A 14,753-nucleotide genomic window follows, 5' to 3' on the forward strand; every position below is an offset into this window, starting at 1 on the left:
GCTTGTTTATAAAGTAGGCCCAGGAGCACTGGGGTGCCTCAATCTGCTGAGCATCTGACTCTTGATTTCCACCCAGGTGGTGATCCCAGGGTCCTGGGATCAAGCCTCCAAGTTGGGCTCTGTGCTGAGAGTGGACCCTGCTCTGGATTCCCCTCTCCTCTCCCCCCTCTCCTCTCCCCTCTCCCTTCCCCCTCCCCTTCTCCCTTCCCCCTCCCCTTCTCTCCCTCCTTCCCTCCCCTTCTCTCCCTCCTTCCCTCCCCTTCTCTCCTTCCTTCCCTCCCCTTCTCTCCTTCCTTCCCTCCCCTTCTCTCCTTCCTTCCCTCCCCTTCTCTCCTTCCTTCCCTCCCCCTCCTTTCCTCCACCCTTCTCCTCTACTTGCACTCTCTTTCTAAGAACGATAATCAAACAGGCACAGTTGGCTAACTGAAAGAATAACTGAATGCAGCATACACACCAAATATAAGCCAACAGAGTTCTATTGCTTCTACTCAAACTTTGACAGTTATGATCAGGGGCCGGTAGCCTCGGTTTCATATCCCCTGCCGTTACATTAAGTCATCTCTAAAGGCTTCCTAGTATTAGGCCAGAAATGTAAGGGACTTAACGCGTTCCTAGGTTACATTCTCCGTATTTGCTCAAGATTAACTGCCCTTTGGTGTTCTTTTCTGAGTATTTTCATGCCCTTCCTCATGAAGTCACAGGACGGGACTAAAATGAGAGCTGCACCGTTCTTTTCCTCGTTTTCACCTCGTTAAGCTCCGGCGTCACGCTCCCGTTCTGACTTAGCTCCGGTTGACCCGGACCCTGTCTCCCGCGGGGTCTGGGGACAGGCTGTGCCAGCGTCAGCTGGGAGCGTCACCTGCGGACTGTGCAGACGCCTGGCTTCGCTCAGACCAACAAAGTAAAAACTTTCACAGGTGAGGCTCGGGATGTACGGTTTTAATAACCACCCCAGGTGATTATGATTATTGTGTACATTAAATATAAACTCTCTTAAGAAAGATAAAAACGGTTCTTAGACTTTTCCTTCTGTAGTTTCTGGTTTTCTTGGGAGACGGCCTGCTATATATCCTAGGGGCTGCCCTTTATGCCTGCCATCTCCTCAGGTAACAACTCTATGATGTGAATGTTATTAACCTTGTTTTATAAATGACAAGGTTGGTTACAATAGATAGAGTGCTCTTAAAATGCACTCATAGCTTAAGGCCTTTAGAACTGGAGGGTCTAATTTGAGGGATGTGAAATGATTGAAATGACTTGTCTGTGGAGGAAGAGCATAGGAGGGCATGACTAAAGTTTCTGGGGTGCCAGGGACTGTGGTGTTTCCAGTGCTTGAGGATGACCAGACTGTCAGCTCTTGAGAGATGCTATTTAAAAAAAAAATTTTTTTAATGTACTTATTTATCTTGAAAGAGAGAGAGAGAAAGAATGAATGACTGAATGAATCCCAAGCGGGCTCAAGCTGTCAACACAGAGCCCAATAATGGGCTCAAATCCATGAACCTTGAGATCATGATATGAGCTGAAGCCAAGAGTTGGACACTTAACTGACTGAGCCACCTAGGCACCCTGAGAGATGGTATTTTTAAGTTCTAGTTATTTAAGTAATCTCTTCACCCAATACGGAGTTTGAACTCACAACCTTGACATAGAGTTTCATGCTCTTCCGACTGAGTCAGCCAGATCCTCCTATTTTTGTTTTTAACTTTTCTTTTTCCTCCCATACAAAGCATTGCACATTTATAGGAAAAATTAAAACACTATAGAAATATGAGCTGGAAAAAAGTCATGTGTTTAAAAGTTAAATAAAGGGGCGCCTGGGTGGCTCAGTCGGTTAAGCCTCCGGCTTCGGCTCAGGTCAGATCTCATGTTCGCGGGTTCGAGCCCCGCGTTGGGCTCTGTGCTGACAGCTAGCTCAGAGCCTGGAGCCTGCTTCTGATTCTGTCTCCCTCTCTCTATGACCCTCCCCCTTTCATGCTCTGTCTCTCTCTGTGTCAAAAATAAATAAACGTTAAAAATTTTTAATAAAATAAAAGTTAAATAAAATATGGCATATTTCTATAGAATTTACAAAGCCATTAAGATTGAGGGAAAGATATATGTATTAATAGAGGAAAAGCTTTAAGGCACATAAGGTAAAACAAATATCAGAACAATACAATGGTATTATTCCACGTGTGTTTAAAAAACAAAGATGCATGTGTGCATATGTATATACATGTATGTAAGCGTATAGATAGAAAGTAGAAGGGAAAGTTGCTAACGAAACTATTCACAGTGGAGTGGAAATAAGAATAAAGTGGAATTTCCACATTTGTCCTGTTTGGTTTTCTTTTTTAAAATAAACTTTATTTTTTATTTTTATTTTATTTTTTTAATAGTTTATTATCAGATTGGTTTCCATATAATACCCAGTGCTTCTCCCCACAAGTGCCCTCCTCCATGACCGTCACCCCCTTTACCCCTCCCCCTCCCCCTTCAGTCCATGACACTGTAAGTTTAAGGTACACAGCACATTGACTTGATACACTTACATGTTGTAAAATAATTACCAGCCTCATAACTAACACCTCCATCCTGTGACATGAATACCATCACTTTTTTGTGGTGAGGACACTTAAGATCTACACTAACAAATTTCGAGAATATAATACCTTATTATTAATGATAATCCCACTACAATGCACTAGATCCCCAGAATTTACTCATCTTCTAACTGCAAGTTTGTACCCTTTGACAACATCTCCCTATTTTGCAGTACCTGGTAACTGCCATTCTACTTTGTTTCTAGGAGCTTGGCTTTTTTAGATTCCACATATAAGAAATATCCTACAGAATTTGACTTTCTCTGTCTAACTTATTTCTTTTGACATAATGGCCTCGAGATCCATCCATGTTGTTGTAAATGGCAGGGTTTCCTTCATTTTTGTGGCTGAATAACAATCAATTGTATATACATGTGCTTATGTGTATATACATGTATGCATGTGTGTATGTATACGTATCTTAGCCACTGTGAATAATGTTACAAAGAACATGGGGGTGCAGATACCTCTTTGAGGTCCTGTTCTCATTTTCTGTTGGATATATATCTAGAAGTGGGATTGCAGGATGATATATATGGTAGTTCTAGTTTTAGATTTTGGGGGGAAGCCTCATACTGTTTTCCATAGTGGCTGTATCAATTTACATCCCTACCAACAGTGCATAAAGCTTCCCTTTTTCCACACCCTTGGCAAAATTTATCTCTTATCTTTTAGAGCCTAGCCATTCAAACATGTGAAGTAATAACTTATTGTGGTTTTGATTTGCATTTTTCTAAGCACCTTTTCATGCAACTGTTGGCTATTTGGACGTCTTTCTTGGAAAAATATCTATTTAGATCCTCTGCCCTTTTTAAAAAAAAAAATCAGACTGTTTTTTGCTATTGAGTTGTATGAATTCTTTATATACATTGGATAGTAATCCCTTATCAGATCTATGGTTTATAAATATTTTCTCCTGTTCCATAGGTTGTGTTTTCATTGTTTCCTTTCCTTTCCAGACTTTTTAGTTTGATAGAGGATCATGTATTTATTATGCTTTTCGTGCTTGTGCTTTTGGTGTCATGTAAAAAAATGTTAAAGAGTTTCTTTCCTGTTTTTGTTTAGTAGTTTCATGGTTTCAGATCTTATGCTTAAGTCTTTAATCCATTTTCAGTTCATTTTTGTGAGTGGTGTAAGATAGGGACTGAATTTCTTTTTTCTGCATGTGGGTATCCAGCTTTTCACCTTTTATTGTAGAGATTATCTTTTCCACATTGAGTGCTTTTGGCTTTCTTGTCAATTTTTAGTTGATTTTAAGCCATAAATCTTCCTCTAAGTTCTGCTTTAGCTGTACTCTTCTAAATTTGTTTTACGTTTATTTTGGGTGAGAGAGAGCATGAGTGGAGGAGGGACAGAGAGAGAGGGAGAAGAGCGAGAGACAGGGAGAGGAGAGAGAGAGAGGGAGAAGAGAGAGAGAGAGGGAGAAGAGAGAGAGGAGGGGGGGGGGGGGGGGGGGGGGGGGGGGGGGGGGGGGGGGGGGGGGGGGGGGGGGGGGGGGGGGGGGGGCGAGAGAATCCCAAGCAGGCTTGGTGCTGACAGCATGATCCCACAAACTGTGAGATCATGGCCTCAGTCAAAACCAAGGGTCAGATGCTTAATCAACTGAGCCACCCAGGTGCCCCTATCCTACTAAATTTTTATACATTGTTTTTCATTTTTATTTACTCAAAACACTTTCTAATTTTCCTTTTGATTGCATTACAAATGTATAATTGAATTTCCAAATATTTGGAGATTTTTAGGTATTATTTTGTTATGAATTTCTAAGTTATTTTTTTATTTTCTAATTTAATTCCCTCATAAAGAACACACTTTGGAAAATTTCAAAATATACAAATTTATTGCAACTTGTTTTATGGGACAGAATATAGTCTATTTCGTAAAGGATTCTATGCTCACTTGAAAACATATTTCCTGCTATTGGGTAGTGGAATGCTCTAGAAATATCAAGTGAGTCAAGTTGGTTAAAGTCTCATTCAAGTCTTCTATACCCTTAATGTGTTTGTCAGGGTTTTCCAAAGACACAGAACCAATAACATACTGATATAAGAGGAGACTTACTATTAGAATTGGCTCCTGTAGTTAGAAGCCAAGAAGTCTGAAAGTCCTCCTCTGTAAGCTGGAGAACCAGGAAAGTTGATGGTATAATTCAGTCCAAGTCCTAAGGCCTGAGGACCAGGAGGCTGCTGATGTAAGTCCTAGTGTCTGAAGGCCCACGAACCAGGAACACTGATGTTTGGGGGCAACTGAAGATGGACATCCCAGCTCAAGAAGAGATGGAATTTATACTTCCTCCACCTTTTTGTTCTATTTGGGTACTCAAGGGATTAGATGATGCCCATCCCCATTGGTGAGATTTTCTTTACTCAGTCTACTGACTCAAATGTTAATCTCTTATGTAAACAGTCTCAATGAGACACCCAGGAATAATATTTTACTACTTGGGGTACCCCTTACCCCAGTCAAATTGTCATATAAAATTAGCTGTCACACCAGCTGACTTTCTGTCTTCTTGTTTTAGTAGGGGGGCATTGAAGTCTCCAACTGTAATTATAGGTTTATCTAATTCTCCTTGTAATCCTATTAGGTATTTTGAATCTCTATTATTATGGCCATAAACATTTGGAATTCCTGTCTTATTGTTCAACAGATATTTTGTCATTATGAAATGGCCATATTCCTGATGATGTATTTGTCCTAAAATATACTTTGTCTAATATTAATATAACCAGTCCAGCTTTCTTTTGTTAAGTGTTGTCATGGTATGTGTGTATTTCATTCTTTTACTTTTAACCTATATATATATTTTTTACTTAAAGTGAGTTTCTTTTAGTCAGCATATAGATGGATTTGTTTTTTATATTCAATTAGATAATATCTACCTTTTTGCTGGGATGTTTAAACCATTTGTATTTAATGTGACTTTTGGTATGGTTGGATTTAAACTTACCAATTTAAATGAACATATATGCTTGCTCCTTGTCTTAGCTGTTTTTCCCCTTTTCTTATTTTCTTCATTCTTTGGATTGAGTATTTATGATTCCATTTTATCCCTTTTATTGGTTTGTTGACAATTACTTTTTATTGTGCTATTTCAGTGACTACTATTGGTTTTGTATTATACATCTTCAATAATCACAGCCTTCTGTCAACAAGTATACTTCTTCAAGTATAGTAGAAGAACTTTACAACTATATACAACTTTCCTGGCCTTTGGGCTATTATCATATACTTCTATGTTATAAACCCCAGAATATGTTGTTTTAATCTAAACAATTATATTTTAAAGAGATTTAAATAGTAAGAAATGTATTTATATTGACCAACATAGCATGGTTTCCATAGCTCTTCTTTCCTCTGTGTAGATTCACATTCCATCCATATTACTTTCGTTCTTTCTAAAGGTCTTTCGTTAATATTTCTTATAGTGCAAGTTAGCTGATGAGTAATTATTTCAGCTTTTGTTTGTCTAAAAAGTCTTTATTTGTCTTCACGTTTATTTTTGTTAGGTATAGAATTCTAGGGTGATAGTTAATTTTTTAAGACCTTAACATTGAGAGGGAAGTACAGAGAGTTCCTATATAACTTTTTCTCCTGCACATGCACTCTCCCCCAGTTACCGACATCATTCACCAAAATGATACACTTTTTACATTCGATGAACCTAGATGGATTCATCATAATTATCTAAAGTCCATAGTCTACCTTAGGGTTCACTCTTGGCTTTTTACATTCTACAAATTTGGACAAATATATAATGACATATCTGTCCATCATTATACTATCCTACAGAGGAAGTTCAGTGTCCTAAAAGTCCTCCGTGCTTTGCCTATTCTATCCCCCACTCTCCCATCCCCTGAAACCATTGATTTCCTTATTGACTCCATAGTTTTGCTTTTTCCAGAATGTCATATAGTTGGAGTCACACAGTATATAGACTTCACTTTTTTTTTTTTAATTTTTTACATTTATTTTTTCAGAGATATAGTGAGACAGAGCATGAGCAGGGAGGGTAGAGAGAGAAGGAGACACAGAATCTGAAGCAGGCTTCAGGCTCCCAGCAAGCTGTCAGCACAGAGTCCAATGCAGGGCTCGAACCCACCAACCATGAGATCATGACCTGAGCCGAAGTCAGATGCTTAACCAACTGAGCCACGCAGGTGCCCCTAGACTTTTCATGTTGGCTTCTTTCACTTAGTGATCTTCATTTAAGGCTCCTTCACATCTTTTCATGGTTTGATAGTTCACCTTTTTTTGAGCACTAAATCATCCATTATCTGAATGTAAGATGATTTGTTCATCCATTCATCCCTGAAGGACATCTTGGTTGTTTCCAAGTTTTGGCAATTTTGGATGAAAGTGCTATAAACATTTTCGTGCAAGGTTTTGTGTGAACATAGTTTTCACATCTTTTAGGTAAACACCAAGCAACACAATTGCTGGATCACATGGTAAGAGTATACTTAATTTTATAAAAATTGTCAAACTGTCTTCCAAAGTGGCTGTACTATTTTGTACTCCCGCTAGCAATGAATGAATATTCCTATTGCATTCTCACTAACATCTGATGTTGTCAGTGTTCTAGATTTTGGTCATTCTAATAAGTGTGTAGTGTTATCTCGTTATTTTGAGTTGCATTTTCAGGATGACAGTATGTGAAACATTTTTTCATTCACTTATTTGCCATTTGTATACCTTCTTTGGTGAGGTATCAGTTAAGGTTTTTGGCCTATTTTAAAACCAGATTGATTTATTATTGTTGAATTTTAAGAGTTCTTTGTATATGTCTCATCATAGTCATTATTAAATGTGTCTCTGACAATGTTTTCTCCCAGTCTATGGCTTGTCCTCTAATTCTCTTGAAATGAAATTTTTTTTCTGTAGGGATTTAAAAGATTCAGCATCATATTCTTCTGGCTTTGCATTGCTTCCATAGTGTAATCATCTGCTTTTATTCTATATTTAATGTGGTTTTTTTTTTCCCAATCCGGCTGTTCTTAAGGTTTTTCTTCTTAATGAGTTGGGTGAAATTAGATTATGATATATACTGATTTGGTTTTCTTTAGATTTCTTGCACTTGGAGTTTGTGAAAATCTGGGATTGCAAATTTATAGTTTTCATAAAATTTGAAAAGTTTTCAAGCATTTTCAACCTATGTTAGTTTTCTGTCCGTTTCCCTTACTTCTTGGACTCCAGTTACATGTATATTGGGCTTCCTAATATTTTGTCAGCTCAGTGATACCATTTGTTTGTTTTTTTTGATTTAGAAAATCAAAATTTGTTTGCTGCTGTCCCTTCAAGTTCATATGTCTTTTGCCATGTCTAACCTGTTACTCACATTTGTTTGATTTTTCATTTCAGACATTATAGTTTTTATTTCTAGATGTTTGATTAGGTCCTTAAACCTTTTTCCATATCTCTATAAAATGTACTCTATCTTTTTGCTAGCATTTAGACATATGGGATGTATTAACTACTTTAATATCCCTTTCAATTAATTCTATACGTTATTAGTGGGTATATTTCCATTGATTTTTCCCTCTTATCATGAGTTATATTTTCCTGCTTCTTTACATTCCTGGAATATTTTATTGAATGTCAAATGTTGATAATTGTACTTTGTAGGGTGGGTAGATAGATTCGTATTTCTACAAATATTCTTGGGATTTTTTAAATGCATTTAAGTTACTTGGAAACAATTTAATCATAAAATGACTAAAACAATAAAACTAAGAGTTTTATTTTAAGTTTTGTTAAGTTTTGTTAGATGACACCAGAGCAATATTTAGTGTAAGGCATATTGTGCCCCACCAATGAAACAAAACTCTTCTGAGTATCTGCCCAATAGCCTGTGAATTATATTCTCTATTCTGGCTGATAAGAACTATTATTTGAACCTGTTTGAATTCCAAGTGTGCACCTGATAATGCCTTGTATGGGCAGTTTATTTCCATATATGTACTGATCAGGACTCAAGAGGCATCTTCCGTAACTATCCTAAGCTTTCTCCCTGTAGCTTGTTCATCTCTGTCATCTGAACTCTAGTCACCTTGTCCTCTCTGGACTCCTCACTTCATCTCTTCATCTCCCAAAGTTTGATAAATTCTAATTTGGTTTCCCTTCCATGCTGTACAACCTGGAAACTCTCCAGGCAGGAAGTCACAGTAATTGTAGGGAGTATCTCCTTTGTTTGATCTCTCAGGGAACAGTACTTCACCACTGATATCCAATATCTTAAAACCAATTGGTTCATATGCTTCTTTGTTTGTAAGTTATTTCAGGTGGGAGAATAAATCTAGTTCCTGTTACTCCATTTTGGCTAGACACAGAAATTTCTCAACTGAGGTGCTTCTGAGACTTTTAATCCTAAAATATTGGTGGCCTTCGGTTAGCATGGGCTGAAGGCTAGTAACTAATCACAGTTTCATTTCCAAAGAGGAGGAAGAACTTCATTGATTGGCATAAAGTTACTGAGAATGGGAATATTACAGCGATTTGTCCATTAGGTGTAAGTCTTCTCTGTTTGATGATGGCAGTTTGATGAACCAAGATAAAACCACTTTTGCTTACGGCCTCACTGCTAGATGGTCTACATCAGAGAAAACAAATACTTAGAGAATGTGTCCTCCAGATTTGGGACAGATAGGTGTATATAACATCACACCTTACCCTCTCTGGAGCCACTTGTGTGGAATAATAATTATTCATGACAATGTCAACTATTACTTTTTGAGTACTTGCTATGTGTAGGAATTCTATGCTGCAAAATCTCAATAGGTTGATATTTTATCCTCACTTTCTAAATGATAGTTCAGATAGATAAAATAACACACCCCATGTCTATCAGCTATTGAAAGTTATAGTTGGGATTTAAACCCAGATCAATTTGATTCTGAAGACAAAATGCTTGTATTCTATCATATGCTAAAGGAACTCCAGTCAAACACTTCAGTAACCTCTTGAGAAGATCCTAAAGGACCAATAATTTAGGTTTCTTTGTGCCTCCAACCACGTTTAGCAAAGCCATCTTGAAGAGGAAGAGATACAGCTGTCATCAACCAGTATTAGTCTTGAATCAATCCTGAGTAAGAGAAAATAGGGGACTTGATAGGCCTCTCATATATCATGAACTCATTTGGAGGTCCAGGGTACTATCTGAATTTTACCCTTTGAAATGTAGACTCAAGTTAGAGATTGGCAGGTTCCCCCTAGAGGGAATCTCCTGTTCAAAGCCAAGGGGGAGAGTTGGTCATGATGATATGTTATTCTACTTTAGCAACTTCTTTGAAGATAAATTCAAGAAAGTTGAATTATTATCATCTTGGATAAGTATGTGTTCTAAGGTTCTGTTTGTGAGCCTAGGATTCAATTCAACAAACATTTATTAAATGACTTGTCTGTGCTAGGCAGTGTCTTAGACTGGAAAATCAAAAAATAAAACATAGACCCTATCATGGAGGAAATAAAAGTCTGTTGGGGAGATAGATGCATTAACAGATAATTATGAGAGAGTAGACAAAGTCCTATAACAACAACAACAACAAAACATACACAGAGGGCCAGGAAGACTCGGAAGAGAGGCCAATAATCCTTGCTGGGGGATAGGAATGTCCAACCAGGACTCTTCAGTCTCTTTTAGTTGTTTCATGAGAGCAGCATTCAGAGTTTCAAGATCTTTAATATTACACTAGACTTAAGCATGCATTTGGCAGTCCTGCCATTTTGTTGTTCTTGGTGATTCCAAATGTGGTTCTAGAGTCACAATGCTGGGAATACTTTGAAAGGAGAGTGGAGATACCAAGTGATGTTAGGCATTGCTCTGTTGATGTGCTCTGAGACTCGAATATGTCAGTGGGTCTTTTGGCTTTCATCAGGTGTCAGTCTTGGGATGCACTTTAAGTCAACTGTTGGATATTACCAGCAGAAATCAGGAGATTCTTCAAGGGAATGATGGGGTCCAAATTCTCTTATTAGAAAGTGAGATTCTCCTGAAGTAGGAGTTGAAATAAAACTCTGCTCTGATAGGAGTGCCTGGGTGGCTTGGTCAGTTGAGCATCTGACTTTGGTTCAGGTCATGATCTCACAGTTCATGGGTTCAAGCCCAGCATTGGGTTGTGTGCTGACAGCTCAGAGGCAGGAGCCTGCTTCAGATTTTGTGTCTCCCTCTCTCTATGCCCCTCCCCTGCTTCTGTTCTCTCTCCCTCTCAAAAATAAACAAACATTTAAAAACTTTTTTAAAAAGACTGCACTGTGATTGTATTCTGCAGTCCTAGAAAATAATAGCAAGCAATGTTAAAATGTAAAAAGAAATCTATTATTTGTATGGTCCCTTATTTTATATTGAGCAATATTTATTCCTTAAATTGTTTCTTATAAAAGTAACCCATTGATTAGAGGAAAGCATGGAAACAATTACTGTATTATTTCTTACTGCTCTAATAAATTACCACAAATTGAGTGGCTTTGAGCAATATAAATTTATTATCTTACAGTTCTAGAGATCAGAAGTCTGAAATCAGTTTTCCTGGGCTAAAGCCAAGGTGTTGGCTTTCTGAAGGTTCTGAGGGCAAAAATATGTCCTTGCCTTTTACAACTTCTAGTGGCCAGCCACATTTCTTGGTTGAGATGCCTTTCTTCCATTTTCAAATTACATTACTTCAATTTTGCTTCTGTCAACATATTTCCTCTGACTCTACTCTCTTGTGCCCATCTGATAAGGACCATTGTAGGCCAACTCAGATAATCCAGGATAGTCTCCATATCTGAAGATCCTTAATTTAATCACCCTGGCAAAGTCCTTTACCAGAGGATTCGGACATGGACATTGGACATATTTGGGGGCTCATTATTCAGCCCACAGCAGTACCATTTGTTTAGGTTTTTGAGAAACAACTTTTAATAGTCTTCAAAATGTATATGTCTCTATTTTTCCTATATGTACATTGATATTGCATTTTATGAAGGTTTTATTATTCATCTCAATGTTTTCTGAAATAGTGCTTTTTGAAAGCTGTAGGATTCTTCTGTAGGGATATATCATAATTAGCTATTGCATTGCAACTTATAATTGTTAGGAGGCTTGGTTGTAAGTAATAGGAATCCAACTCTAGTTGCTTAAGCAAAGAGAGAATGTTATTGGCTCTGGCAATTTGATGAAGTGTTGAGCCATCAATCCTCATGCATTCCACGGGGTTTCAGGAGCCACTGAACAGGACATACTCCATCGTCAGTTCTTTTCACACCCTCTCACGGAAGCCTTCTAGTTTTCCTCATATTACAGTTTCATCCACTGAAGAAGGGTCTGACTGACCACAAGCTCTTGCTTAATCAGGTTCATGCAAGCCCCCTAACGAAAATGAAAACCTTGTTTCATTTTTTTTTTTTAAGTTTCTTTCTTTATGAGAGAGAGAGATAGTATGAGTAGGGGAGGGGCAGAGAGAGAGAAGGAGACACAGAATCTGAAGCAGGCTCCAGGCTCTGAGCTGTCAGCACAGAGCCCGATGCAGGGCTCAAACCCATAGACTATGAGATCATGACCTGAGCAGAAGTTGGATGCCCAACTGATTGGGCCACCCAGGCTCCCTGATCATGGCCTGAATTTAATCCCACAGAATTCAGTCACAGGTACTGGTGATACTACTCCTTGCTGCTCAAAGTGGTCCACAGATGAATAGCATCAGCAGCTCTTGGGAACTTGTTAGAAACCCAGAACTTAGGTCCTATTTGGATCTAATGAATCAATCTGCACTGTAACAATATTGCAGTGTTTTGCATGCCATGGATGTTTCAGAAGCTTTAGTGCTTCTGAAACATAATTCATTTTGTAGATGTTAACAAAGCCAATGTTGACTGACCAACAGGGTTTATAGCATAAGGGGAATGAATGAGAAGCGTCCAATACCACAGAGTGAAAACAAGCAACTCTGCAGGCATTGAGAACCACATTTATATCAACTGATCATTACCCATGTGTCAGTTTCTTGTACCACGTGTAACTAAACCAAAATAGCCAAGGTCTGAGGCTGTGTCATCCATGAGTTGTCTAAAGCACCCCAGGAGAATATGGCCTTGAGTAAATCTGGGATTTCTCTGGTTTACACTCTGTTCCTGCTTGGCTAACCCTAGAGAATTAGCTCATTTGTCCTTTCATGTGTTTGTTATTTAAGTAACACAATGGGCAGACAAGGGTGAAGCTAGTGTGATACAGTATCATTTTGCTGATTAGCTGTAAGGCTTTTTCTCCCCAATCTACACAAATTCCCCGTGGGGACCTGCATCTATGACTGCTGTGATTCTTTTCCTGGTAAGAAGCGTGTAGTTTTCAAACTGCTGATATCCAGGGAAATGTCCAGCCATTGTAATACCTGGAGGAAATACTAAAAGAATTTTTGGAAGGTTTTTTTTTTAAATAGCCCTAAAATATAATAGTGGGCAACATGTGTATGGATCAATAGAGAGGCTAAATGTGGACTTTGGTATCAGATATATCTGTCGTGTCACTGAGAGAAAAGGGTTCAGAAGATTGTGTTTTCTTTAGTGTATGTGCTGCTGAAGCAAACACAGAAGATTGTTTTCTTAAGATTCTTAGTGTCCTATATAAATAGGATATTAGGAGATCTATCAGATGAGATGCTTTTAGCTGTAAGTAACAAAAAACTTACAACCCCATTAGACCAAATAATAGATTGATGCTATCACCTACCATCTGTCCAAAGAGAGGGCAGACGTAGGCACTGGGTGTCTGGGCTTCATTAGTCTGCAGAGTGACACCAAGATGACCACTTATTCCAGGCATCAGTTCCTATGTGTCACTGGCCCAAATTTCATCACATGTTTATGTCTATACCAGCAGCAAAAGACATGGGTTCTCATGATTGGCTGAGAAAAAAAATTCTCTGTGGACTTAAATATGAGACTAGCCTTTCTATAAACAGGATGCTCAGAGGAGGACAAATAAAACAAAAGTAGGATTCTGTTAGGGGAAGAAATGGCAGGTGCATAGATGTATGTTGGGCATGTAACAAGCAGTGTCTGTCCCAAGGGGTCAGAGCAGCATCTGCAGTCACGGGATCTGAGCAGTGACATTGTGCTCTACTGAGGGACTTAAGGGGAAAAAACAATCACTCTGACAATGTCCTCCTATTAACAAAGAGGTTTTCCAGTGACTATTCTTGTAAAACATATATAAACTACATTACCAGAGGTAGAAGTAACATCAGAGATATACGGTGTTTCAGGGAATGGGTCCTACCACGTTTTTCTTCTAATTCTCCAGATAGGGAGATGGGGCTTTGGGGTCTTTTAGACCATGAGTGGGAAGAGGGAAGTTGGGGCAACATGAGGAATCCTTGTGCAGATGGAAATGCTTTGCATCTTGACTGTATCCACATCAGTAACCTAGTTGCAATATTTTACTATAAATTTGTAAAGTCTATAGTAAGAAACTGAGTATAAAAGGTAGCACTCTTTTTTTTTTTTAAGTGTATTTATTTGTTTTGCAGGGGAGGGGCAGAGAGAGAATGAATGAATGAATGAATGAATCTGAAGTAGGCTCTACACCATCAGCATGAAGCCTGATGTGGGGCTCAAACTCACAAACCGTGAGATCATGACCTGAGCTAAAAATCAAGAGTCAGATGCCCAACTGAGCCACCTGGGCACCCCAGGAATACTATTTCTTACAGTTGCATGAAAATCTACATTTATCTCAAAGAAGTTTAATGAAAAGATTGCATTAGATTAGTATTTATCTTGATTACTGAGTTATTTCATGTGTCCTTAAATTTCCTCCAGTAACAGGTGCCTCTCGTGCCTCCTTCCAGTCCCACCCCATGTCCACACTTAGGCTGAATGCCACTGCCTGCACCCCTCCCCTGCGAAAACAGTGCTTTTTTTTTTTTTTTTTTTTAACTGGGGTAAAAATACTTAACATAAAATTTACCATTTTGATAAGTTTTGCCTGTTGAATTTAGTGGCATTTAAGTACATTCATGTTGCTGTGTAACTGGTCTACCATTCATCTCTAAGACTCTCTTCATCTTCCCAAACTGAAGTTCTGAATCTACTAAACAATACCTCCCCCATCCTCTGTCCCCAGTTACCATTCCACCTCTGTCTCTATGAACTTGACAACTCTAGGCACCTCATATAAGTGGAATCATATAGTAT

General features: G+C 38.4%; 1 long non-coding RNA gene across 1 annotated transcript in view; it reads left to right on the forward strand.

Moving 5' to 3' along the window:
* The first annotated feature begins 517 nt into the window (after window positions 1-517).
* LOC115279371 overlaps window positions 518-14,753 on the forward strand; it is a 40,011-nt gene continuing 25,775 nt past the window's right edge. Inside the window, exon 1 of the long non-coding RNA XR_003903392.1 lies at window positions 518-917. This is a non-coding gene — a long non-coding RNA (uncharacterized LOC115279371). The remainder of the gene's footprint in view (window positions 918-14,753) is intronic.

This window comes from Suricata suricatta, chromosome 15 (genome assembly GCF_006229205.1).
Source record: "Suricata suricatta isolate VVHF042 chromosome 15, meerkat_22Aug2017_6uvM2_HiC, whole genome shotgun sequence".
In the NCBI taxonomy this organism is placed as follows: domain Eukaryota; kingdom Metazoa; phylum Chordata; class Mammalia; order Carnivora; family Herpestidae; genus Suricata; species Suricata suricatta.